The sequence below is a fragment of the Sabethes cyaneus genome, chromosome 2 (assembly GCF_943734655.1).
Source record: "Sabethes cyaneus chromosome 2, idSabCyanKW18_F2, whole genome shotgun sequence".
In the NCBI taxonomy this organism is placed as follows: Eukaryota; Metazoa; Arthropoda; class Insecta; order Diptera; family Culicidae; genus Sabethes; species Sabethes cyaneus.
In genome coordinates this window covers 206,409,337-206,437,104 of record NC_071354.1, presented here as the reverse complement: position 1 = coordinate 206,437,104, position 27,768 = coordinate 206,409,337, and the positions used below count along the sequence as shown (strand labels likewise).

The following is a 27,768-nucleotide window of genomic DNA, read 5'->3' as shown; positions in this document are numbered from 1 at the left end:
ATATTTGTAATGGCCTAATGTAATTTTCGAAAATCGGCAAAAGTTTTTTTTTCGATTTTGACTCTATTTTGGAAGAACCTTTGCAAATCATATTTCAAGGAAAATGGAAAATAATAAAGTATGTATGAAGAGCAAGAATAGATTCGGGTTTCACGATTAAACTTCAAGTAAAAATTGCTAAAAATCTTAATTTTTTTTCCGTGATTAAAAAAATCTCTTTGTTTTTTTTCGCCTTCCCTCCTTCAGTTGCCCAGCATCCGAAGGACAAAAACTGGCCTTATCAAATAAAGAAAAAAATATTTCAAATAATTTCTTTGTTGTTTTCCACCTTTAATTAATTTTTTGTATCGTTTTTCTCTTTTTCTGTACGGTTTTCTTGGTGTTTGCTCCCAGGTTCCTTCCGTTGTTCCTCCTTTTCATTCGTATTCCGTCTTTATGGTCCTGTGATTCTTATTTCATTGTTCTATTTTTCTTCGTTTCCTGTCCCATTTTTTCTTATTTGCAGTCATGATTTTCCACCGGTTTTTCATTTGGTTTTTATTATCTTTCCCGTTTTCCGTTTTTTCTTTTCTCTTTTTTTCTTTTTTCTGCTTTTTATCTTTTTCTAACTCTTTTTACGTCTTTTTCTTCTCGTTTTTCGTCTTTGGCTGTTCCGTTTTTCTGTTTCAGATGTTCCGTTTTGCCGTCTTTTCTGTCACGTTCTGTTTTGGCTCGCTTTTATCCCTTCTCTACCTGGTTTTCCTTTTTTATCTCCCATTATTCGTCTTTTTGCCGCCTAGTTGGTTGCGAAGTACGATGTTGATCCAACAGGTCAGTCGTCGTATGTTCGAATCTCAGTTAGACGGTACTGCTAGATAGAGTCAGCAGGATTTTTGCACTAGCCTCGTAACTGTCCTGTACTCTAACAGCCGGCTGCGGATCCTGTCGATGAAGAAGGGTTAAGCCTTAGAAAGGGCGTTTAATCTATCACGGCTTTTTTATTCGTCTTTTTCTCTCCCGTTTTACCTTTTTCTTTAGTCCGTTTTTTCTGTTTTTCGTTTTTATTTTACTGTCCTTCCCATTTTCTTGTTATTTGTCCCATCTTTCTCCTTTTATATCTCGTTACCTTTATCTGATTTTTCTTTTTCTCACTATACTTCTTATCGTCTATGGTTTCTCTTATTTTTTGTTCCGTATTCTCTTTCTTGTCTTGTTTTCTTAGCTTTCTGTATGATTTTTTCTTCTATTCACTCATTTTTCTTGTTTCTTCTATTCTTAGTCATTTATATCTAATCTCCTCGTTTTTTGCCTCGTTTTCTTGTTTTTCACTTTTTTTGTATTTTTACGTCTATTCTCCCATCCCATTCTGTCGCGTTTTTTCTTTTTTTATGCCAGTTTTTATAGTTTTTCTTCCTTGAATTTGTCTTCTTTTTCTATTCTGTTTTTATCACGTTTTTCCTTCGTGATATTTTCCGTTTTTTCTCTTTCTATCTTCTATTTTATTTTTCATTTGTTGCTTCTTTTTTTGGAACGCTGCAGGAGACGATCCATCTAGATCTAGATCCATCGGTAATCCACCTATGAATATACTAAGTAATTTTACTGACATTCTTATAAGAAACTGATCGTTCTACGTTGTTTGGTTCTTGAGATATGTGGCAGAATTACTAACTTACTCATCAATTCGACCTTTCTGCCTTCCCCACTCAATAACATTTCTTGCGAATTTGACGTACGTAAGAACAAGACATTTTTAGAGTCTAATTTCAATCCCGTGAAATCGGACGCGCTGGGTCAGCAGTTTGTAACGTCTCGCAATCTGGGACAGAATATTGTCAGCCCACACGAGTACTCTATTACCGAGGGAGTTGTCGAGGTAGATCGATCAGACAGGCTTGGTACCTGAGCCAACGAAAAAATCTGTTCGAGTAAAGTCAGTTTATTATATTCCACCATGCCAAGAAATCAAACTTTCAATGGCCGCTTCATGGCGACCGCGACAGGAAACGAACCTGTAATCTTTAGATCAGGGATGGTTCGATCACTTTGACTCAATTTTCATTCATTTGACAGTACCGTCTTAACGGGGCCAAATATGACAAAGTTATATATGAGACATTTGTAGAACAGATTATTATCTATAATTTGGCTGCATGAAGTTTTGCTGTATCTTTTGTAGTTACGCCGTTACAATGCTAGTATCTTATTAGTGACTAAATAAACGTTCATTTAGTCACTGATGAGTTACTAGCGTTGTAACGGCGTAACTACAAAAGATACAGCAAAACATTGTTCAGAAAAATTGTAAATGTCCCACATATAATATTGACATATTTGGCTCGGCTGAGACGGTTCTGTCAAATGAATCAAAATTGAGTCAAAGTGATCGAACCATCCCTGCTTTGGATTCGAAGTCTGAATATTCAGGAAAGCCGAGTTTTTCAGCCATAACTCAGGAATAACAAAAAATGTTATCACGAAAATCTTATCATGAGGAGATTAAAAATTAACAAACAAGAAAAAAATATTTCAAAAAATTTCTTTGGATTTTTCCACCAGCACTTAAGTAAAATTTGAGCTTTGGAATGCAAATAAATTGGTTTTAAATTGGACTCGACACTAGGCTTGAAATTGGATTTGAAATCAGACTTGAAATTATACTTGAAGTTGAACTGGAATTGGAAATTCAGCTTAGATTAGGCTTGAAACTAATCTTAGCATTTAATTTACAACTGGACTTGAAACTGAAACGGTATCAACTTACTTATCGCAATAATAATGGCCGATTAAATGAAAAACGGCGGATATCTTGGTTGCAGAAATCATTTTATTTCAAATTAAATTTTATAGAAAAGCACGTGTTCTTCATCCCATAATCTTTAAGGTATGCTACCCTAGCGTAAGCATTCAAAGCTATTTTTTAATGCCAGAGTATAAAACGATTCTCATTTCACCCTTTAGTCCATATATAACACAATGCTAGTCATTCATGTAATCTTATCATTGTTGTTTAGACCAAATATCCGGTACCTTGCTACTGCCTGTAAGCTGTAACCATAAAATATGAACGAGTTTACAAGCGCTTTATTTATTTTGCAACATCCTATGAATAAATCATCGCCAATAAATCATACTGTGTAGCTCAGAAGATTTTGGCAATTCTCCGAACAAGTGTCACCGAGTCCGCTTTAAGATAAGAGGTTAAAAGTGAAACAAACATTACCTGCAAAGCAAGCACTGCCGCCACAAAAAGGATTGCGTTTGTTGTGGAGCGTATCTCTTTCAACACATAACCTACTTTCCTGCAGATGATTCCAGGAAAATGTCTTTCAACTCCCTAGAGTGGGTGGAAGCAGCACAGCGAACATCCAAAAAGGAGGGAGAAAAATCAGATGAAAAACAGTTTACAAGCAACAGTTGCCAATGAAGAAACCCGGCATCCCGAAATAAGCACTCCGATTCAAATGGAAAACTAGTGCTTGAAAGTAAACGACTCGACTTGGCTTTTAGTATGCACTCGAAAGTAATTCAGAAGTTTCTATCCGCAAATCATTAGTCAACCACACCACCACCACCATCACGCGGGGCTCCGGCGTCGTGTGAAGCTTTTCCCAACAATGTTGCTGTTTTCCAAGTTTAATCCTTTTTTCCGCTTTCCTTATTATGTTTCTACTTTATTACGAGCCGGCCGGCGGACGCGGCGAGGTGGAGAGGCACACAGCTATCGTAAGCTCAGCTGGAATTGATTGCATAGCTTTCGGGCACGCCATGTGGTACTGTTTCGTAATAAGTTGTTTTTAATCCACGGTGCAGCAGTCTGATGTTAATGAAGCAACCGAAACCTGCCGTCGTCGTCGTCGGTCGCCCGCCCAGCCTTCTGCTTAATGCTGAACTATGCCAAGTGGCGAAAACAGATGAGGCTGTGCTTGTTGCCTACCGCCCCCCACCCACCAAAAAAGAAACCATCGCGTCGCCTAGTTTTCGCACGAAACTGGTCGGCTCTGGGCTTATCTGGTCGTATTTTTACGATGTTGTGAAATGTTTTAATTAACCACAGGTTTTCGTTTTCTTCTTCTCTTTTTACGTTTCAGACCAGGTAAGCGGATTGTGATACGGATTCTACAACACCTCTCCTCGGTCGTTCGTCGATGGGACGAACGCAGCGACGTCGACGACCGGACGAACGCAGCAAACACCTTCCTTCGGTGGTAAAAATCGATTTCAGTACGCTGGCGGTCCCTTTTCAATTAAACGCGAATCAGGTGAGCTTGCTCGGCACCGTGAGATGCTTGCGGAGGATTAAATTTTCTATCGTGATTTTGCTTACTAAAACGCGATCACGTTTCGCTGGGATTATAATGACTTGGGGTAAATCCTTCTTCGCACCGTACCTGAATATCTTACACTGATTGGAAATAAATAATTGGGAATATCTAGGTTGAACACACACAGATAATGTCAATATCGAACCGTGAAATGTCCACCGTGATACAAGACAAGCACTCACTGCTAGACAAATAACGAAATGTAAACTCTTTACGTCGTCGTCATAACCTACATCGACAGCATTCGTCCATGTTTGACATCTGTACACAACAAATCCATTACAGAGCCGATGTGCATGTTCAAACAAATTGACCTCCACCTACGAGCGGCGGGACCTAAGGACGGGATGACGGTGCGATGGCACGGATATAACCATCACCTGGCGAGCGTAGTTAAGCGGGAGGGCTTTAACGGTGACGATTATGAGCCTAAAGCATACATACATCTGTTTGTGATGGCACGGGCCAAAACATCTATGGATGCGGAGGAGGCATCACTTTCAACAACCATCCAGGTTTCTTATGTTTCGTTAAAAGCAGCTTCGAAGATGCTTGTAGAGCTCCATGTTGGTCATGTAAAGTTGAACTACACAACGGTTTTGTTATAGCTCACAGGTTTTAAACAAATTTAAAGCAGTGTGTTACTTTCTTTTTTTGTGAATCTGGAGTTGGATCCTGATTTAGAAAACCTGAGTTATGATCAGTTTGCTAAACTGAGCCAAGTTGTAAAGTTTTAAACATTTATAATCCGATTAGATTGGATTTATTAAATTACCCCAAGTAACCACTTTTACTTTCACTTCATTCCCTTGCGAATAGGTTGCATATTGCATACCTACATGCCCACATTTACTGAGGATGCAAAAGCCTTATGCAACGACGGTCAGAGACAAATTAAAATCAAATACATTAAGGCATCAATTAAAAATATGGCTCAAGCTAGTGCGAGGTTAATTAATAGTATTGCTACAGAAACTAGGCGAAACAGATAGGCAAAAGAAGAGGTACGTCTGGAGCTGTCGAGCACTAGGGATTGCGATGTTAAAACGTCAGAAATGAACACTACTTTAGCAGCATGTCAGCGTGTCGGTTATGTGTTTAGCGTGATTAGATTACAGCCATGTTCAACGTGCGGAAGACTAAAAGTGTAATTCCAAGCTAGGTAACGTAAAGTGGAACATTCGTACGTGCTAATTTATGATTCCTTTTCCAGTGCTGGGTTGGTTCGATTCAATTCACTGAGGATGTTCGTTGATTAGATATTTTTGTTTCTTTCGACTGGATAGAAAACAGGATAAAAAAAACTTTAAGACAAAGATTTTTTCCACTGCATACAAGTAAATGTAAAACTCCTCTACAAAAATTTATTTCAAACAATTTTATACGGTGCGATCACTAGTAGAAAACAATGCAGATTCAAAAGTGTATCACGAAGTTGTTCGATCAAATTCATCAGCAGGTTCACAAAGAACGTAACAAATTTGTTTTAAGTCCTATGTCTATTAAGCCTGCTATAAAAAAGCTTCAACGCCCTGACAGGTGACTTTACGGCTGTTCGCCGGAATCTTCGACGTCGGCATATTATTCCGTAACCTAAAAATAAAAAATAAGTAAACTTATCCAATTTAATTCTACTATGTGTATTTTATTCAATGACAGATACGTTTTTCGCCTACGACTTGCAGGCTTCCTGAGTGTCTGTTTTCGAACTGAGGAAGCCTGCAAGTCGTAGGCGAAATACGTATCTGTCATTGAATAAAATACACATAGTAGAATTAAATTGGATAAGTTTTCTAAATTTTTATTTTTAGGTTTCGTATTCTACTAAGACGCTCCAAAAACTTCAGTCATATTATTCCGGAAGATAGGCGTCGACATATCATTCAACTCTTTAGTGACCTTGGCGATCAGATCCTTCTCCGTTTTGGCCACAAAATTATTGAAGTAAATGCTCCGTTCCGAGCTTCACCCTATTGATCGTAGTTGGGGACGTCGGAAGAGCTGGTGATCGTCGGTACAACCTTTATCTTCAGACGGTTCATCTCCTTTAGTGATCTCTTGGCTTGATGGGCCAAGACCAGGCCCGGCCAAAAAACCACACGGCCAGCTGATGCTTCCGTATAAAAATGTCCATTTTGGCTAAGTACTTCTTCACCGTTTAGCCGGTTTCTCTGACCTCCCGGCCCAAGGCCCGGGACGATGAGGCCACCTTTCTTTTGGGCTTCATTTTACGCTTCCGCGCAGCACTGTCGGGCGGCCGGAATCAGGCTTCCATGCAGCACTTTCGCCTTTCTCGCCGGGGAAGATATTGCGAATACGATACGAAGTGCTGCATCATGTCCAACTTCTTCGCTGAAAGTACGAACAAAACATCGAGCGTAGTTGTTTGACGGTTTTCACCATGGCTGCTGCATGCAAATCAACTGATAAAGTGGCATGAAAAAACGCTAAAATCAGTGAGTAATTCTCACTGATCTTCCGATTGTGGAATAGAAATTATAATCGACTGAGGGGATCATGACGAAAACGACGATTTTTTGATAAAATCCAACATGGCGGCCAAATTCGAGATGGCCGCCAATTTTTTTCACTTCGTTTATAAGCCCTACCTCTCCTATTTACAAAACCGTGTCGGTTGTAGTTTGTTTCACAGCAAATTTTGGAAATATCAGAATAATTATATGAAAATTGTGAACTTTGCTACAAATAACTGGTTGTTTTATACAGTTAATATCATTGCACACCTAATTTTATGAATGCTTTTGTGGCATTTTTTCTTTGCTTTCCAATGGTGGTCTTAAAATGAAAATCGGTTGGGGGGCTCATGGTGAAAACGGCGATTTTTTTTAATAAAATCCAATATGGCGAACAAATCCAAGATGGCCGCCTAAAAATTTTTCACTCCATTTGAAAACCCTGTTCTTCTTCTTTACAGAACCGGGCCTTTCGTTAGCTATTTCATTGCACATTTATTAAATATCACATGATATAGATCTCAAGCTTTACTCGAAATCCAACTTTTTTTGAAACTGTTAGGCCCCTTGGTGAACGAGGGGTCCACTATTTTGAGGTATTAAAAGTGTAATTCTTATTTTTTAACAATTTTCAACCAATTAAGTGCAAAAGTTGCAATTTTTGAAGACCTCGTGTCAGTAGTGGCCCCGTTTCAACGAGTATTACTCAGTATAGTTTTTAATGCATAAGCTATTGGCAATGCTTTACTGAAATGTAAGCTCTTTTTGGTGGCCCTAAGAATTTGCGCCCTTGGCGGGGGCTAGTCTGGCCAACCGCACGCTACAGCGCTGGCTATAAGAACTAACTTTCCAATACAAGCTGTTTTAGAAACGAATTTGATGCAATCAAGACCTCGAAACTGATGAATGTGACAAGAACACACCATTTTTGACATCACAAAGATCAATAAGAGAAATTGACCTAGTTGGCTGATATGTGGCACCGACGGCAGGCCTGCTATTTGGTGTTTTGCTAGCTGTAGTCCACGAGCGTAGCTTCGCGTCTAACTGACAGCGCATTAACAGATACCTAACCAATTTTTTTATAATTTCAACGAAAAAACACTTTTGACGTAGGACCACGTATTTTGGCAAGGTTTGAGATAGGGTGTCTTTCTAAAAAATCAAAAAATGCAAGCGTCACGAAAAAATGACACAAAAAACGCACAAAGCTGACGATGTACAAAACGCTAATCAGACCGGTAGTCCTCTACGGACTTGAGACAATAACTTTGTTTCGGACTATGTATTTAGGAGTGAAGTGGGCAAAATGGACTATTCTTGCATTTCGCACAGTATGGAAAGGATGGGATTTGATTCTCCTGATGTTTTGACAATATTTGGAAGTTTTTTGAGTTCATTGCATGGGCGTAAAATTAGTTTTTATACTGTTTAATTAGCTTTTGCTATGATTTTTGGGGATAATAGGGCGAAATGGACATCTTCTGAAGGTCTGCACAACATGGGACTATCACCAATCAGTTCCTTGCATTTCTGTTACATAGGAATAGGTATCTGGTAAGATTCCAAACCAGCGGTTTCTAATTATTGGGTTTATGAGCTTATTTTTGCCCATTGTGCACTGTTTGGAGAGATTCCCATCATACTCTTGGCAAAATTTGGGAGACTACGGTGGACCGGCCACGTTGCAAGGATGCCGAATGACTGTGCAGTGAAATCCGTTCTCTACAAGAACCCCACCGGCACCAGGAATGGAGAGGCCCTACATGCTAGTCGAGTCAAGTAGTCAAGTCTAGTCGAGTCGAGGGGGGTGAAGCAATCGAATCAAGCGGTCCAGTCGAGCAATTGAGTCAGGCAGTCTGCTCGAGCAGTCAAGTCGGGCAGTCCGTATGTGACGCGTGACGCAGCAAGTGAAAAACAGAATTGAGGGTGACGCTTAACATAATTTTCCACACGACGATATCCAAGCCGGATTACCACTGATGGGGTTCAAATTTAGATCGAAGAGAATTGGAAGCGCTATTATCAATTAATAAAATATTTCATTCTTTCGTGACGCTGGCTTGAAACTAAATTTTGGATTGATACCTGATTAATAAGACGTGTCGTAGTTTTACGTCAAAAGTAACAAAACCTTCTCTTCCCATCAGGTCGAAAGAGTGATCGTTTGAACATTGAACCTAGTCCAATTTGATGTCTAGAAAGTAAACAACTTTGTTAATGTGAAAAACCACCCCTTTTCTTCAACTGATTTTATCTTTAAACAATGAATCTAGTTCAATTTGATGTCCTGAAGGTGAAACGTCATAGAAAAGTGAGCGGTCATCCTATCCTTTTCCCAGTCCCCAGTTGTCTAAGTCCCCCTAACAAAAAAAAATCCTTTTCCTAGATGGCTGAAGGGATATTTGTGCATGTGACCAGCTGTGCCAACCTTCCAGATTTGTCTGGATTTTCCAGACTTTTTGATGCCTAATCAGACAAAAAAAAGACGCTTTTCAAACATTGTCTTCCATTAGGCCAAATGACAGCCAGATTTTTTTATTTTTTTTTTTATTCTCGTTTATTCGGACATTTTTATTCTCGTTTTCCAGATTTTCGTAAAAACCGGTTGGCAACGCTGCATGTGACGCGTGACGCAGCAATTTTCAAAGCGAGGTAAATCAGCGTCTATCTTGCCCGAGAATAGTTTTTGGGTATTTCATTTGCTGCTTTACGTCAGTTAGTTGCTTGCAATTCTTTACATAGTTTCAATTGTCATTCTGTCAAATATGTAAATAACTGTAAAGGTTGTCGAAAGAAACTAGTAAGATGCAGAGGACGTTAGCTAATTAATATTTTAACTGGCTGTCCACATGTTGGCCATAAGACAATTCTACTTCAAATCAATCTATCATAATTAATGGTGCTATCAACAATTTCGTGGAATGCGAATCAGTGTTGTAAATGATAACACAAAATAGTTATTTATTTTTTCGGTTTAACCGTAGTTGTAAGCAAGCTCCTTTAGTAAGCTAAATTCGTCTACTGCATACCAGTTTCAAGCCAGTTACTTGAAGTTGACTAGTGCTACAAGTCATGCAAAAATTGTCAAAAAGGGAAATCATCGCCAATCATCAAAAAATGTGTAATTGTGGCCTGCTGATTTAACTCTTAGTGGAGTTCCAATCTCTAAGAAACTGATCAAAATAATATACAGACATTTAGGATATTTAAACTTAATTTCATTTAACAAATGTATATAAATGATTTGTGGCATTTATTACAATACAGTAAAATATAAATTCGTGTAAAAAACTGCTGAACATTTTTAAATTGTTAAGCATTGTCGAATTGTACTCGCCTTCGTAGTTCTAGAAGTAACTTATATTTGTAGGGTTTCATACTGTGAGGGTTTCAGATTTGTACGGTTTTATACTAAACACTCGAAGTGACACTCAAGTGCCTCGAAACAATACTCATTTACAAAATGAGTAGCCCTTGCATGGACTGCATGGATTACCGTTGGCTACCTATTTAAAGCGTAAATGTTTACAACAGTAATTTCTGATTACTACGCACTTATACCCCTTATTGGAAACCCCTTGCGCACACACCATTTGTTGTTGCTGTTGGTGGGTTTCCCACTGTGCACTTGGACAGTAAACTGAGGGAAACGAAACCTGTAACCCCAAAACAAATTAGCAATCTCTATCAGCCAAGCGCAAACTCCCTTTCGCTACTATAATCATTCGTATGCGGTATCATTCCGACTTTTTTCCTTGTATGACCATCCAACCACACCTTCGCTATTTGCGTTTCCGCTCTGATCCTAACAATGATCCGGGGGATTGATTCGTTTAACTGCTCGCTCCCTGCTTTTAGAAGTTCTGCCGGGATACCGTCCTTCCCAGCAGGCTTACCGTTTTTCGGCTCTCCGAATAGTAGTATTAGTAGTAGGGGAAAGCCACCATCATTTCAAGGATTTGCCAATGTATGTGGGTAGAATTACAGTAAATCCAAATTTGATTATCAAATGAATTTCACACTAATGTTGTTACAGAAGGGCCAAAAGGGATTGGGCGGACCCACAAGCATTCCGGGGTTTTAAGAGTCGCCTTCCAGCATTAGGATCCTTTCATTTAATAATCAATTTTGCTGTACCAACTTCAACTCACGTGATGATTTGTTTGTTTTGAATTGAGAAGTGCCATATTTGCTTCAGACCTTAAGGATTCAGGTTGGCAATCCACTCCATCATCCAGCCTTCCACATTCATGATATCGATAATAATACTATTAATAATATGATATTAAGATGAAATGCGGTATATATGGTAAAAATAGAACAATCTTACTAGCAGTCCTTCGTATGGAAAAGAGAAGCGTCCTTTGAGGTTTCATAAGTGCTTTAAATAGTTAATTTAATTTTTCATTCTGGTATTCATGTGCAGTATTAAGACTCGTTTTGGCCAAAGTTTTTACTATATAGCAGGAGATGCTTCATAAGCTAAAACGAAAAAAATAATTAAAATAACTTATTAGGCTTACCTATTAGCTAAGCCGTGTGGCTCCGTCGTCTGCCCAAAACCGCGGTTTTGAGACCAGGCAACCGGAAACCACCCAGCATCGCACCTCCTAGCTTGGCTACTCAATAGAGCATTACCAGGTATGGCCACGTGGAGGCGCTAGGTAGGGGCTTGGGATAGCTAGAGCCAGATGACTTACCGTTTTTCGGTTCACCGAATGCCTTTTTAATCTCCTCCTGTGTTAGTGGCTTGGCCGCCTGTGCCTCAGCTTGGTTATCGCTCACAACTCTTATCCTGTTCCTGATGATCTCCGTGTTTACCTCTACATACAACAACGTCTGGGCGTGATCCTTCCCCGTGGCGGCTAAAGCCGTTTCGACAGTTAGCAGGTTGGCAGCACTATCATCCTTATTTTGACGTAGGACTACGTCTTACGGCAAGTTTTAAGATAGGGTGTCATTCCAAAAAATCGAAAAATGCGAGCGTCACGAAAAATGAAGAGCGCTAATAGCTCTGCGGTTTTCCGATTGATTTTCAATATTCTTACACCAATCGATCGGAAAATCTTCTAAGAATTGACCCAAATGAAGAAAAGTATGGATTCTTGATGTTGAACTATTGAAAAATTGAAAATAATGAACCTATGTTTTACCAGAATTCTCGCTTCGTGATTGGTTGGAAGATTCTTTACGATGATCTAAAACTACACCAATTTGATATCCGTGCTTGGGAAGTAAGTCAAAACAAGTGACCAAGTTACTAGTGATGTCTGTTAATCGTTCGATTAATTCAACTAATCGAATAACTATAAAAATATTCGAATAATTTTTAATCGAATACTGCCAGCACGAGTAGTGGAATTAATCGAATAGTTCAAAGGAAATAATATGAATGCGAATAATCCCCGAATAATGGCCGCTAATCGTTCATAATCGTTCGATTAATCGAATTAATGAAAAAAGTATTCGAATATTTCTAATCGAATACCACTAGTACGAATAGTTGAATTAATCGACTAGTGCAGACAACGCTCGCCGATTAATCGGTAATCGAATAATTGAAAATTTCGGACATCACTACAAGTTACCACATTTCAACAAGATTTCTTAACACCACGATTAAACCTAGACCTGATGTCCTTGCTTGGGAAGCACGCCAGAAAGAGTGACAAAGTCCCCTCGTGCCAACAGATTTCTTACGAACGCGATCAATCGTAGTCCAATTTGATGTCTGTGTTAAAGAAGTGTGCGAGAAAAAATAACACAAGTTCGTTGTCCCAACAGATCGCAAATTCTCTACTGCGAGACGATTAAATTGATATCGATGGCGAATTTGATATCTGTGTTGGAAAAATGTGCTACAGCTGTAGTGTTTGGTTATAATATGACTCTGTATGAATACGCATGCTTGCCGTTTCATTAGAAGTGTAATGAAAAGATGTGCTGTTCATAAAATACGATTGAATTGGTAAAATCCCTTGAACGCAGGGAACCCAGGGAATAAAAACAATCTTTGATTTCTGTAAGGTAGCAGGAAAGCAATAGTTTGTGTTCTTGATTTTGTTAAATTGTTTCCAAATGTACATAGAAATAACTCTGAAATCTTGTGAGGCTTGAACGTATGCAATGTTACTACTTTGATAAATGTTATATACAACGCATGTAGCATGATATGTTGCATATAGCATGTATACATGAAGAATCGAATGATTACAAGCATGGATACATGCTACTATCACTACAAAGAGACTTACGTAGTCCTGCGTCACCTATACATGCGGTCGTGTCCTGTACACAACCCCTCTGATTTTTAAAATAAAAAGATCGAATACTATTAATCTTAATTTATTTCTCTAATCCGAAAGTTAGCAAAAATAATCTTACCAAAAAAAAGCACAGACAAACAGACGAGACACTCGCATTAATTCCATCGTCTATGCAAAAACCATTCATTTTTTTTTTAATCACGTTTCGTCACATGGCCACACCGCACAGTGGTCCCATTGGTATCAGAACACGCGTTTTTTTAATTGCGCCTAAATGGTTGATTATACTGGTTAAGTATGTTCAGAGAAATTTCTCAGCGTTAAAAGCTCTTTCATATGGCATGAACGATTATTTGATTAATCCCCCTAAAAGTTAGATAAAAAATTTATTTTTTGAACAGTAAGAGATACAGCAAAACAATGTTCTACAAAATTTTTGAAAAAATTACTATAAAGAACTTTGCCAAAGAAAGTAACCTTCTAGCTATTATAGTTTTAGAGATAAAGAACAATTTTTATGGAGACTTTACGAAAATCAATTTTTTGACCACAGTTCTTTCTACAGTATTTATACGCATTAGACATGTTCGGCAAAGATTTTCTAACAGTCAAATTACATACTTTTGTAGAATATAGTAACTTGCTATCGTCAATATTTACGGAGAAAATTAAAGTTTTCGTTTAAAAATTAACCAATTTTCAACAGCAATAACTCCCAAACATGCAAATATATTCAAACCATTTATTACCCATGTAAAAGTACAAGAAAAATACTACAAAATGCAAAACAAATTAGCTTGACCCTGGCTATCCCTCTACCAAAACACTCGCATTGAAAATTGTTACTCGGGTGAATTTAATATGGCGTAGTGTAAAAACCGTGTTATCCCGATCAAGTAAAGTGTGCAAAATAAATCATGAAAATGTGTAATCCAAGCAGCATGGATTATTAAGATTTTCAAAATTCGTTTTCGGATGAAATTTAATTACTGCAGTTCGAGGTGTACAAATTTCGAAGTGTATTTCAAGATACTTCATCGCTGTTACTGTGATTATCAGACCTCGTCAAGTATTATCAGCTCGAAAGCTGCATCACTAAACACGTTTTCTGATGAAGAACTGAAGACAGTAACTTTTTTCGTAAACTACGGTTGCGATGGAAGATGGAACCGCAGATCTTAGCGAGTATTAGCAAACATTCATTGATGATGTTGGCACGAAGTCCAACTCGAGCCTTTGTGTCACATCAATTGTTGCCATGAAAGCAGTAACAAATGGAAAGAATATATTCCTAAATCCACATCCATCTTCGATCAGATATGTTTCTTTGAATTAGCCTAATTAGATCGTCTTCGACCAGGTATTGCCGGCCGTTGTATCTCCAGTTTGCAAAGGAAACGGCTGCACTAACGCTGCAAGAAAAAATTAACATAGACCAGCAAATCGCAAAAATTCATCCTACATCCATTGAATGTAAAAGTAGAACGGTAGTGGCTACGAGCTGATGATGACAATGGTGGACAAGGACATACAACAGTTCCGAACTCATCACACAAGGAAGATCTCCAGAATAGCTACAGATACGGATCTTCTGCCGTCTGTTAGAATCTTCTGATCCGGTAATTTCTAGCATGAGGGAACTACCAAATAACAAAAACGCCATGTCCTCTGAAGATGTACCTACTGCAACTGTTGGTCAGTACATATGATATGCACAATAAAAGCGATAGTGAGGATGAAGAATCTTCAAATACATTTCGAAATTCGTACACCTCGAACTGCAGTAATCAAATTTCATCCGAAAACGAATTTTGAAAATCTTTTTCTCTACAAATAACCCATGCTGCTTGGATTACACATTTTCATTATTTATTTTGCACACTTACTTGATCGGGATAACACGGTTTTTACACTACGCCATATTAAATTCACCCGAGTAACAATTTTCAATGCGAGTGTTTTGGTAGAGGGATAGCCAGGGTCAAGCTAATTTGTTTTGCATTTTGTAGTATTTTTCTTGTACTTTTACATGGGTAATAAATGGTTTGAATATATTTGCATGTTTGGGAGTTATTGCTGTTGAAAATTGGTTAATTTTTAAACGAAAACTTTAATTTTCTCCGTAAATATTGACGATAGCAAGTTACTATATTCTACAAAAGTATGTAATTTGACTGTTAGAAAATCTTTGCCGAACATGTCTAATGCGTATAAATACTGTAGAAAGAACTGTGGTCAAAAAATTGATTTTCGTAAAGTCTCCATAAAAATTGTTCTTTATCTCTAAAACTATAATAGCTAGAAGGTTACTTTCTTTGGCAAAGTTCTTTATAGTAATTTTTTCAAAAATTTTGTAGAACATTGTTTTGCTGTATCTCTTACTGTTCAAAAAATAAATTTTTTATCTAACTTTTAGGGGGATTAATCAAATAATCGTTCATGCCATATGAAAGGGCTTTTAACGCTGAGAAATTTCTCTGATCATACTTAACCAGTATAATCAACCATTTAGGCGCAATTAAAAAAACGCGTGTTCTGATACCAATGGGACCACTGTGCACCGTAGCGTTCGAGTTTTCAGTATAAAACCATACAAATGTAATAACCCTACAAATATAAGTTACTCCGCAACATGCATAATAGAGGGTGCTAGTGTGAAGCAAAATGTGTAGGACGATGGTTTTTAGAGGATTTTCTTCTACATGTCATACCAGTTCGTCAGTGAAAATAGTACTAGTAAATTCTATTTAAGCGACTAATTAGAGAAAAAATGCAAAAGTTTCCTTGCAAGAATGTTGAGTATTCTGCTTCCTACACAGCCATACAAAGTCACAAATATTAGGATTCTGGATAGCATCGGAGGGTGTGAAAAGGTACACGATTTAGGTGAGAAGGAAATTAAGCTTCCTCCATTGGCCTCACTCAACTAATGGCATACCATTTATCGAGAAACTCAAGCTTCGGGAACGCAACGAGTTTTGGTCGGAATAGCCTGAGCATGAAGTGAACATTGGCTGGCTGGTTGGCCCGTTCAGGGAATAGAAGTAAACGGAAGGCAAGTTACAAGCAAACGGAAAGCAAGTTCTTGCATCACCTTTGGGCGATGTTTTATCTGGATTTCCATTAACCGTATCCGGTCTCCAGCTTTGGTTGTGTCTACTGTGAGTGAGTCAGTCCATTGGAATACTTAAAATCGGAAAACAATGTAAAAATCGTAAATTAAGATTTTATTTCTTCACGATGAGGCGCCGGCGGACGGAATAATTCGAAGAGGGTGCAAATGAGCTTCGGATGCGGTGTGCGAAGGACAGTATCGTCCAAGCGGGTGCTATTACAAAGTCAAGACATTATTCCGGAAGTAGCGTCCTTCCCGGGGCGATGTAAAACCTCATTAGGGAGTTCGCCTGCCAGCAGCGTAGCTAATTTAATATTCCGATACTTTGCGCAATTGAGTGTCAGTATCGAAGATCGGGCGTTTCGATTAGACGTGTTCATCGTATTAAGTGATTCAGTTTTGGAAATAAAATGAAAAACAAACGAGCCACATTATTTAGGTCAATTTCTATATTCAACTAAGGTGAAACGAAGGTGGGTAGTATCGAAATGCGGCAAGGATCTGGCATAAATGTGGATAACAATATTTATATTCAGTTCCACACCATACTGATACGCCTTATTTTCGACTAAAATGAACAAATTCTACCTTTCGGTTCCTCTTGTGAATTTGTTGGGCGATATCGATTTTTTTTGAAAGCAAGCATCTCCGATGAATATAATGCAGGAAATTTGTATCGAAGAACGTTGCAAGTAATACAAGACATGCATATAGGTACCCTAGTATGCGAAAAGCAGAACGACATGCACTAGCATACTGCATGACGTTGATAACGAAAGGAAAATCGTCATCCCGCGGAGTAGTTGTAAATGGGAAATGGGTTCCTTTCGGTACCACTGCAATCACCGAGAGCTTATTGATTTCCCTTGTCAATGGTCCATAAAAGGTTACCGTACCAAATCCACCGTCGATGAGCGAAACGGAATATTCCACCAGACAGTATCGACCGCCGCCATGTCACACAGTAAATGTTGACATTTTCAATTCATGTTTTCAATTGAATTTCGGAACTGGTACACTAGGAACGAGCTGGTGTCTTCCGATTCTGAATAAAATCGACTTCAACCTTCTAACAGACACGATGGTTCCGATATAGAGTTCCATATTTCCTTACGTAACGGAACAATTTGGGTTCTGTTTCAAGCAGTAAGCTATTTGGCAGACTCACAAGGGGTGACACATGCATGGCACATACAGTAAACGAAGAAGCTAAAGACTAGATATTTCCATTTCACATTTTAGGATGTCTATTGTCGTTGTTGCATTGCATCCATTGGCCAGCATCCGGCTTATAGCGGTATGTCAGCCGAAATGTTGATTAGGGAAACTGTTTTTAGCAAGCGGCGACTGCTTTGAAAACACTTTGCATCCGTAATTCTGCTGGGACTCGAACAACGCCGTAAGGCATCTCTGCGATTCTCATTATTTTCGGATTAGTTCGAAAGTTTAGTTAGAGGAGGCTACGCGCTGATTGAAAAGCTGTTTGCACAGGTGTATTTTCCAAAGTGTTATTTGAAACCCATTAATCACGAGTCCCACCTCGGTAATTATGCAACGCGCTCGGTATGATAATAATCCAATTCTTGAGCCAGGTAGCACCTGAGTTTGCCGATGATAAAGGCTTCATTTTGATGATAAATGAGTAGCGCCGCCTGATGCTATTGTTGGCGAGCTGGAGAAACCCACTTCAAAGACATTTTCATTAAGGATACATTAATGCATACATTCATGATTCAATATTCAACATAGCAAGCAAGTGATGTTTTGCCACGTCACCGATAATGGATCGCGCGTGTAATGGAAATTTAATGAGTAAAGCGTTAGCATCTTAAGAGTGAAATTTTCAACCGGTTAAAAAAATTAACATAACACAATAGTTAAGTCCTCTGCTGGTATTTCCAGAAATACTGGATATTTTCCATCTTCTCCAGCTCCTTTTGAAGCGTTCAAGTGAACATACGGTTTTGCAAATTGAATAAAAACACTGAAGAAGACAATTTAAAGACGATAATAACAATTGTTCAAGGTAAACGGTTACTGATTTTCATTTTACACAGAAATTTATACGTTTTTTCGTGCTTTTTACGCAGTTCCTTCACGTAAAAGACGGTTTTAGTGTATTCAAACTCGAAAACATTTGCACTTGCCGACTTATACATTCACACAAACAAACGCCTCCAAGCGAAAAAGTATGCAATGAACAACACACTCCAGCCGGTTGGTAAGACTATGGAAACGCATGGTTATTTGTTAATATGAAACACCGATTTTCTCATATAAATCAGAGAATTCTATCATTCACAGATTGCAACTTAACAACTGCTAAAAATTTACGAAAACTGAGTCCCTACAGTAATGTTTTTTATCAAAACACATCAAGTAGTGTTACGTAGTATTCACACATGGATGTCATGTATCATTAAAATTCAGTATTTACAAGGGTAAGAGTTTTAATCAATTCTCTTGACGACGAAGAACTTAATATCGTTGCTGAGCCAATCTTCACTACAAATTCAATTTGGAAGGTGTTTATTTTCCATTTTCCATGCATTGAAAAATGATTGAAATAGCTTATCGAATTCACACACTTTTGTCAATTTATCAACACAAAAACACCCAACATGATACGCTTTAAGAATCAAACATTTATTGGCTCATTTCTTTTATTGAACATTAGCTGATTGTCCGATCTTATTCGGGACCCCTTCGTCTTTCAGTCAATTGCATATCTATTATTGTAAAAAATATTCTCATAATGCAAGAAATAAAACCCTTTTTCTTCATTTGAATGTGTCCTGTTGTCCCCCAGCTACTCGTAAATCTGTTCTCTTTTCGGCAATTCCTATAAAGTGAAATAAAGCTTTTCTCACATTTTTGAACCTCCCCCTTGTCAATGGCACCCCTATTCCCCGCTTTCAGAAGTCTCCTCTTGTTGTCCAGCCAATTATTTATGAGTTAACTTGTTTCTTGTATAACTGCTATCGTACTAAATGCAAGAGAAACGCGACCCCTTTACTTATTTGGACCTCCTCCCCTTGTTAGGGATGATCCCCTTTTGTCAACCCCCTGCGCTGATTCTTTTATGTCAAAGAACATGTGTGTTCAAGTGTGTTCACGTTCCTCATACAACACTCCCCTCCTGTTCTCTGTTGGTTCCCTCCCAGTCAGCTCCCCATTCTGTCATGTAGCCAATTATGCATCTGTTTGTTACCTGAAAATCCCCCATACGGAAAACGGATACAAAGCGTTTTGTTTTCATATACTCCTCCCCCCCCCCCCCTCCCATTCCACAATGGGCAAAAACGAGTTCATACTCCCAAGAACTAGAAGTCGCTGGTTTGAAATCTTGCTTGTTTGAAATTCTATGCTCGTGGATCGATGAAGACCGCAGCTAAATGCGCGTCAGAATGTGAACTGCAGGACACATGAACACCGACAAGTTGCACACATATTGCACATCGTACAACCAGTACGATGTACACTTTTTTTCCTGGAAATCGATTGGTGATGGTTTCTTCCTGCGCAGACTTCGGGAAATGGTCCATTTTGTCCTATTTTCCCCGAAAATCATGCTAAAAGTCAATTAAACGGTATAAAAACTTATTTGCCGCTCGTGAAATGAACAAATAGCTTCCAAACGTTGTCAAAACATCAGAAGAAACAAATCCCATCCATTCCATACTGCGCGCAATGCAATTTTATTTAACGTAGACGATAGAATGAAGGACCTTGAAAAATAGGCGGGACCGATTCTTGTCGCTTGCTCTGGAACATAACACGAGGTAATCCGGCGAACAGTATTATTCAAACGCTAGCTAAGCTACTGCCAACATCTTATTGGCATCAAAAAACAATTGGCGACAAGCTTGTTCAACTTTTTGAAAACTCGCGCGGACCGTCTACCGCCGGCCACTATTCAACGTAGAAACAACCAGATCATAAAAATTTATTTACTGTGACTTGGTTTCGTTTTAATAAAATAGATTCAATCAATTCATGGATATAACTCCAAAATCGGTTGATGATTGAATGTATACAATGTAACTACTTTGATAAACGTTATGTATGTAGCTTATATACATGCAGAATCGTATTATTACATACACTGAAGTCGCTTTTTACGCGGTTTGTTTTTTATGCGAATTTCAGAATTTACGCGGTTTTTTTACGCGAATTTCAGAATTTACGCGGTTTTTTTACGCGAATTTCGGAATTTACGCGGTTTTTTCTACGCGAATTTTGAAATTTACACGGAGGTGCTCAAAACGTCTATTTTTTTTGCGTAGTGTTGAAATCCACAAACTTTTTTTTACACGAAATTCTGGTCTTTTTACGCGAAATTTGGAATTTACGCGCTATTTTTGCGCGAATTTCGGAATTTACGCGATTTTGATTTACGCGGGACGCATTCTTCGCGTAAAAAGCGATTTGAGTGTACATGGATACATCCTACTAACGCTACAAAGAGACTTACGTAGTCTTACGTCACCTATGCGGTCGTGTCTTGTGCACAATCCCTCTGATTTTTCTATCACGTGTTTCATGTTCCACATTTCTTTTTTTTTGTTCCATTTTTTCTTATATTAAGTCCTGTTTATTCTCATCTTTTTCACTCGTTTTTTGTTATTTTATATCCCGTTCCAACTTTTTGTTCTTTTTTATCCCTTTTCTTCGTTTGCATTTTCCGTCTTTTTCTAACCCTTTTTATTTTCTTTCCTTTTGGTTTTTCGCCTTCGTCTGTTTCGTTGTTCCTCTTTTTGATCCTCTTTTTTTCTATCACGTTTGTTCTAGTGTTGGCTCCCTTTTTTCTCTTTCTTCTTCGGTTTTCCTTTTTTCCCGTTTTGCATCTTTTTCTCTTCCATTTTACCTTTTCTTTATATCGTTTTACCTTTTCTTTATTCCGTTTTTCCTAGACTAATCTCATATTTTTAGTCTTGACCTTGAAATGCGATCATACATATATATTAATATTTTTTTTGAAACGTTGGTTCGGCAATTGATGAAGGGTCGGTAGGAGAAAGAAATAAAATTTTTTTTGGTGATGGAGGGGAAAGAGCGGTAAGGCGAGAAAGAGGGGGGTGGGGTGGGTTTTTCCTGTTTTTCTAGTCTTTCTCCCATTTTTTGTCTCACTTCTTCCTCTGTATCCCTTTTTACCTCTTTTTCCCGATTTTATCCTTTCCTCTGTTGGTTCCGTTTTATATTCCGCTGTTCTTCTTTTCCCTTTTGATTTATTTTTTCCTTCATTTTTTCTGTTCCATATTCCCTTTCTTGTCTCGTTATCCCTCTTTTTCTCTATCGTTTTTGTTATTTTCGCTGTTTCCTTTTTTGTATTTTTTCTCCCTTTTCCTGTACTGTTTTTTCTTCCTTTTCCTTACTTCCGATTTTCTTCTACTCTGTTTGTCAAGTTTTTTCTTCCGTTTTACCTCCTTTTCAGGCCTGTTTTTCCTCTTTGCCTGTCTCGTTTTTTCTCCTTTTCCAGTTTTTCCTCATTTTGTTTGTAATTTTTTATGGTTTTTTATCGTTTTGCCTTCTATTCTTTAGTTTTTCTCCTCCGCTTTACCTCTTTTTCTTTTCTTTTTGCTTTTTGTTGTTAGATTATAGTCAACAGCTTGGGTCATTCGTGACTTCTGCGGGGTTGGGATTTGAACCCGGGTCCTCGGCGTGAGAGGCATGAATGCTAACCACTACGCCGGGACTGACCCTATTCTTTTTTCTTTCGTTTTACCAGTTGTTTAGTTCGTTTTTCTTTTCTTTTTTTGTACCATTTAATCTCTGTTTCGCACTTTCTTCTTTTTCGCTTTTCTTTAGTTTTTTTCTAGCGTATTACATTTTCTTTTTTTCTTTCATTCCTCGTTTGACCTATTTTATCATTTATTCGTCTCTATCGACTTTAGTTTTTTCTGCTCGCTGTCCTCTTGCTCCGTTTCGTTTCGATGTGTTAATTTTCCTGAATCCTAGATCTCCTCCGTTCCGTTTTTTGTCTTGTTTCTTTCGATTTATTTTCGTTTTTAGGCCCATTTTTTCTTTAGTCTTGTCTCGTTGTTATTTTCAGTCCCTTTTCGACGTTTTCAACCCGGTTTTCGTCTTTTTTCGTTTTTTTTTCTATTCAGTTTTTCGTTTTCGACTGCTTCGTTCTTCCTCTTATTATATCACAATATGCCTTTCTTTAAAAAAAACGATCATTTTCCCGAGCAAGGATTGACAACAAAAGTAAATCAAAATTATTACATATTCTGCTGTAGATATCAAATAGAAAACATGTTTTGTTACCAACTCAAAATGGCACTTATGATGTATCAGGCTTTGCTATCATTTTGCTCTCATTTTTATTGAAAGAAAATGTGTTGGTAGATTCTATAGATGATGTAAATAAACCTTAAATATTTAAATCAATCTATTCTCACTTAAATTTTTTCCAAGTAAAATGGTTGGCTCAAATTATATGATGATAGCAAAATGATGATGATATGATAGTAAAATGATAACTAATTCTGTTTTCCTATTAATATTGTGTAACAGCAAGATTAGTATTCCGTTTGATATTTTTGATAGCAAAAGTAGTATTCAATTTAATTTCACGGCGTGGAATTTTTGCAATCAATTTTGATATTTTAACGATATTTTAAGTCGACCAAAATGAAATCACACCGAGTATTCAAAATCCGTTACCTCAAGATATCAAATTTTGTTTTCAATTTGCTCTAAAACCCTGCTCTGGTTGTCTTCCATTTTCCTTTTTTTACATTTTTTCCCCTTTTCTGTACCATTTTTCGTCTTTTTCTGTTCTCGTTTGTCCATTTTCCTGCTCCCGTATTTTGTCCTTTTATTTTCTTCTTTTTCTGTCTTTATTTCTTCTCCTTTTTTGTCCCAGTTTGTCTCGTTTTTCTCCATGTTTGTCCCTTTTTCCATCGTTTTTGTTCAGCTTATTCTCAGTTTTGTCTCGTTCCTCGTTTTCTCAATGCCTTTTCCTTCTTTTCTCTTATTTTATCGTTCTTCTGTTCTTCCGTTCTTTATTATTTGCTGTGGTGTCCTCGTTTTTGCCTCGTTTTCTCTCTTTTTCTCTCGCATTTGCTTTTTCATTCTACTTCCTTTTTTTCTTCTTTTAGTGTCCCGTTTTTCTTCCCATTCTGTTCCCCAAGTTTTTTTTTTGGTTATCTTTTTTTCATGCCAGATTTTATTTCTTTCTCACACGTTTTTCCACTTTTTTCATCCTTTTTCTATCTATTCTGATTTGCGTGAAACCAAACTTTAAATTTAATTTTTAAGTGGACTTGAAATAGGACATGAAACTGAAACTGTTTTTTCGCAATTTATTTAGATTTCCCAAGAATAGTGACCGATTAAATTAAACACTACGGACTTCTGTGTTATTTTACTTTGCAAATTTTACAGAGAAGGTGGATCACGTGCCCCAGTGTGCCCCAGTCTGGGCACGCCAGTGATGCTGTTTATAAGTCCCAAAACAAATCTTCAAAAAAAAAATCAGAGGGGTTGTGTACAAGACACGACCGCATATATAGGTGACGCAGGACTACGTAAGTGTCTTTGTAGTGATAGTAGCATGTATTCACGCTTGTAATCATTCGATTCTTCATGTATACATGCTATATGCAACATATATACATGCTACATGCGTTGTATGTAACATTTATCAAAGTAGTAACATTGCATACGTTCAATTTTCAAAAGATTGTACATTTGAAAACAATTTAACAAAATCAAGAACACAAACTATTGCTTTCCTGCTACCTTACTGAAATTAAAGATTGTTTTTATTACCCATGGTTCCCCACGTTGAAGGCATTTTACCAATTCAATCCTATTTTATCAACAGCACATCTTTTCGCTACACTTCTAATGAAGCTGCAAGCATGCGTATTCATACAGAGTCGTATTATAAACGAACACTACAGCTGTACTACATTTTTCCAACACAGATATCAAGTTCGCCGAGGTTTAATCGTCTCGCAGTAAAGAATTTGCGATCTGTTGGGACAATGAACTTGTGTCATTTTTTCTGGCACACTTCCCTAACACAGACATCAAATTGGACTAGGTTTAATCGCGTTCGTAAGAAATTTGTTGGTACGTGGGCGCTTTGTCACTCTTTCTGGCATACTTCCCAAGCAAGGACATCAAAATGGTCTAGGTTTAACCGCGGTGAAATCTTGTTGAAATGAGGAAACTTTGTCACTTGTTTTGGCTTACTTCCCAAGCACAGATATCAAATTGGTATAGGTTTAGATCATCGTAAAGAATCTTCCAACCAATCACAAAGCGAGAATTCTGGTAAAACATGGGTTCATTATTTTCAATTTTTCAATAGTTCAACATCAAGAATCCATACTTTTCTTTATTTGGGTCAATTCTTAGAAGATTTTCTGATCGATTGAATATTAGTAATAATATTGAAAATCGGTCGGAAAACCGCTGAGCTATTAGCGCTCAAAACCTTTCATTTTTCGTGACGCTCGCATTTTTCGATTTTTTGGAATGACACCCTATCTCCAAACTTGCCGTAAGACGTAGTCCTATGTCAAAAACAAGGAAACTGCTTTTGGCATATTTGCTCCATGCATTTTTAAACAATACCATCCGAACAGTAGTATCAACACCTTTCTGCAATAACTGTGTACCGTACTATATTTTAGAAGATCCGTTTAATTTTTTCAAACCAACCAGCCAGGAAGAGGTATACCACTGTAGTACTCCTCATTTCAATTGGTGGAACGACAATCCTCAACTCAACGCAACGCGCGAGAAAATCGAAACGAGCAAAACAAAACAAACAAACATCCCACCTGAGACCTTCGCGACTGACAGTAAACAACAGCATCGATGATGATGATGATCGTGTGCATGCGTTTGTTCACGTTTGTTTAAATACAGCCAGCCAGCCAGCAAGCAAGCAAGCAGCGCTTCTAGTGGCGCTTCAGATGCCCAGGTTGCCCACCACCGTCTGTCCATGGGGGGGGGGGTACCTGAAATCTGTGAGCAGATTTACTTGACGGCTTAATAATGTTCGACTCCGCACTTTGTCATCTTTGCGTTGTTTTTGCGACATTTTGTTGTTAATTCTTTCAATATCTCAGTGATCTTCGTAGCTGTTATGTGTTACAAATAAATTGATAAATAGCAACTTGATCTTGGTATATTTTTTAATTGTTAAGCAAATAACTAAACAAGCAGGGTAAACTTTTGGGGACCTCAAAACACGAGTAGTTACCCGGCACTCTACCTGCAAGCAATCAACCATGGAAAATAGCGTGGTGAAATGCCCTATTAGCGATGATATAAAGCAATTCGCCAGTATTCTTCCGAAGTTACATAAACGGACCGTGACCGTGGATCGACCGTGGACTGTCTGTCGCGGGGAGTCGCTCGGTCGGGCAAGGGAATTTATCGCTTCATTACGTTTCGGTTGCTTCGTCGCTGGTTGTTGTTGCCAGGAAGTTACTCGCTCGTTTACAGCAGCACAGACAGCCGAAAACACGGCCGGAATCGGCTCCGGAAAGTGAAGGGCACACCCGGGTTACACCGGTAAAAGACGGCAAGAACGTGCCCGTGCCGGCTTGCATTCAACGAGATAAGAGAAAAGCAATACATTGCCAGCCGGCTTGTCTCTTCGGGGCAAGAGCAAATAAATCGCAATTCGGTGTGTGTCTAGCCACTAACCTACGCCCCCACCCTGCACCGGCTCCACAAGCAGGTAGGTAGGCAGGTGGGGACAAACGAAAATCTAAATACGAAATCGACGAGCAAAGGTGAAGAAGAACAAGTTCAGTACAGTATGAACAACTTTCGGGGGTGCTAAAGTGGTTCCGTGATTAATGGCGGGAATACAGCAGCGCCCGGTTCCATTGTGTATCGTTCAAAGTTCGTGTGGCAAATCGTTAAATTATGGGTTTTAGTCGAAGCTTTTCATCAATTGCGTGCTTTGGCAGACGATACTGACACGTAGATTGCTGACTGACTTTTTATCTCGGTGATAGCTTAGTAGGAATTCTTCGGCCAGGAGCACATTTTCACCGAGCGGTTTTTTGAATGAGCTTTGCGCATGTTGTGAAATCACTCTTTTTATTAGGAAAATTCAAATTCAAAATTATAGACTTAAAATTTCCCTTGACATTTTCTGTATAATTTCGATGTAACATTGTTAATTAGCCGCAATCGTTAATAAAGGTAGAGGAGATTAGCGGGCCTAAGTTGCTTCCTTACGGAACTTCTAAATGCGGGAAGCACTTCTGAATTTCTTCCAATTTATTTTGGCATTTAGGATTTAAAATAAATCTTACCTGAATAATATCATTTAACTTAACCATCATTATGAGGCTCTTCCCTAGATATCATTCGGTAAATGAACTCACTGAAACTTTCCATTCTCTCATTAGTGAATGAAACCAGTGCGCCTCATTTGAACAACCACCATCAGCGTACCTATTATAGAACAAAATTTGCAATTCAAATCAAAGCCAAATTTCAACAATTTCAACAAATCTCCATTCCATGCAGCGAACCAAGCTGAAAAGACCAACTGCCTATCAACAAAGTCTCTGATAATTTATACCGTGTCGCCTGCCCCATTCCGTAAGACCACGGCACGGTCACCGTCTGTCTGTCGTCGCCGTCATCTGTGCCGATGTGACCTGGTTCTTTAACCTGTTACCTTTTCTCGACCCCGTAAAGCTAGCATTCCAACCAACCAACCAACCAACCAACTAACAACGGAACGACACCGTGGTGCGTCGGAGCGTTTAATTTCTTCCATGGTTTTTTTTCTCTTCCCGCGTTCGCAAATCAAGTCATTTTGCAAGCGCAGTCAACCAGTAAACTGCTGCTGCTGCTGGTGCTGCTACCACCACGGCAGGAGGTGTAATTTAAACCGTCACCACCTCCCGTGGAAAGCAGCAGCGCAGCACAAAGGTTATTCAAATCCTTCCTAATGGGGTGTGAGGATGGGTGGGGTGGCCGGCTGTACGAACTGTGTCGGTGAGAGTGGATATTAGCCTCTCGAGTGTGTTAATTTCCCGACTCCGCGGGATGTAAGAAACTCGTCGACGCCACGGCGTCTTCGTTGAGGGTAGTTTTTCTTAGAGCCTTTGTCGTTGATGTTGTTGTTTCTTGTTGAGAGCATGATGTCGTTTCGTCACGGGAGAATCTTAATCCGGTGCAATGAACCGACCCGACGCGACAGGATGGAGATTAGCCGCTAAGTGACGCCGGCCGTTGTCAGTTGTGAAGCCTTGCTACCTTGCTGGTTGTAGTAATTGTTTAATCGGCTTAGAGAAAATCGGTCGATAATTCGTTGACGAGACAGTGGCAGTTTTAAAAGTAAAATGAGATTCACGTCGTAGCAGTTTTTGTGCGTGGTAAGTACAAACGATAACAAAGTACAGCAGAGTTACTGGCGTGTCCAGGCTGGGGTATACTGGGGTACGTGTCCCACCTTCTCTTTAAAATTATAAAATAAAATAATTTATGTGACCCACACTGTGAATATCATGTTTCTACCACAGAAGTTGTTGTTACGAATGGTTCGTATTTGGTACGAGAGCGCATTCGTAGCACATTTTGCACCAGAACACATTAGATGCACGATTATTGTC

At 38.6% G+C, this 27,768-nt stretch overlaps 1 protein-coding gene across 1 annotated transcript in view; it reads left to right on the top strand.

Moving 5' to 3' along the window:
• Window positions 1-4,194: 4,194 nt before the first annotated feature.
• The window catches only part of LOC128734055 (bifunctional heparan sulfate N-deacetylase/N-sulfotransferase), a 266,246-nt gene continuing 242,672 nt past the window's right edge, over window positions 4,195-27,768 (top strand). The window contains exon 1 of the mRNA XM_053828039.1: window positions 4,195-4,241. The gene's annotated coding sequence lies outside the window, so the exon portion shown is untranslated. The remainder of the gene's footprint in view (window positions 4,242-27,768) is intronic.